General features: G+C 31.8%; 1 long non-coding RNA gene across 1 annotated transcript in view; it reads left to right on the top strand.

Annotated features, from left to right (window-relative positions):
* The first annotated feature begins 564 nt into the window (after positions 1-564).
* Positions 565-1150, top strand: part of LOC111713458 (uncharacterized) — a 1902-nt gene continuing 1316 nt past the window's right edge. Inside the window, exon 1 of the long non-coding RNA XR_002767695.1 lies at positions 565-862. This is a non-coding gene — a long non-coding RNA (uncharacterized LOC111713458). The remainder of the gene's footprint in view (positions 863-1150) is intronic.

Here is a 1150-nt window from a genome sequence, read left to right as displayed (position 1 = left end):
TACACCCTTTTGTTATTTATTAATTATTAGAAATCAAAAAAGATTTTAAATTCGTATCTCAATTCTCAAGTTTATTAGGACACCCTGTATGTAAGGAAACCAATCGAACTGAGTCTTTGCCACAAACTCAAATGATCTAATACCTATATCTTTGCAACCTGGCGGTGTAAACCTTTGAAAAAACAGATTTTATAGCTTGAAATATCTAATGTCTACTGGAGTAAACTAGAGTAAACTTGAGTAAACTTGAGTAAACTTGAGTAAACTTGAGTAAACTTGAGTAAACTTGAGTAAACTAGAGTAAACTAGAGTAAACTTGAGTAAACTAGAGTAAACTTGAGTGAACTAGACAAACCTTTGACAAAACAAATTTTATAGTTGGAAATATCTAATGTCTACGGAATTGGGTTGCAAAGATAAAGAGATTAGAAAATAAGAGTTTGTTGCAAAGACTCCATTACTTATGGATACATTTTTCTTGTAGCTATACCTTAGTTTTGAATGAGATTATTGCTCTCAAAGTTTAAAAATTATAATTTATTCAAAGATAATATTTAAAAACAGATTGAGAGGAAAAAGTGATTGTCAAAAAAAACATAAAATTGATCTCGGAAACATAAGAAGAAGAAGAAGAAGAAGAAGAAGAATAAAAGCGAAAACACCCAAATTTAAAAAGTTAAAATCCGCGAAATCCATTAAACCTTGTTAGATGAGGGTGTTGAGTTTCTAGTGGATTTTGGCAAATATCTCTCGGAACAATTGACACGTTTTCACAAAAACCGAAGCGACGAAGAAACTTGAGAAACGAGGCACAAACGGACACTCAAATTCTACGGTCACAAACTCTGCCTCGTTGAACAAGGTAAAATTAAAAGAAAAAAGTCATTTATAACTATGCTAGGCTTTTCAGTGTACTCTTATAATACTTATGTAACAATATATATAGGAAAAAGTCAGTAAAATATGGCAGAGGGGGGGAGGGAAACACGCTAGCTTAACTATAGTTAACTATGTTAAATATAGTTAACACGATTTAATAACGATTCTATAATTTAGCAATTTACACACAAATTCTGTTTGAAGGAGAAGGAATAGAGTTGTAATTGAACTTAGGGAAAAGGAAGTAAGGAATGGGGGCCGGGGCAATTGT

Source organism: Eurytemora carolleeae, unplaced genomic scaffold, assembly GCF_000591075.1.
Source record: "Eurytemora carolleeae unplaced genomic scaffold, Eaff_2.0 scaffold1181, whole genome shotgun sequence".
NCBI classification, from domain to species: Eukaryota; Metazoa; Arthropoda; class Copepoda; order Calanoida; family Temoridae; genus Eurytemora; species Eurytemora carolleeae.
The sequence above is the reverse complement of the archived record's forward strand: the minus strand, read 5'-3'. Positions and strand labels throughout refer to the sequence as shown.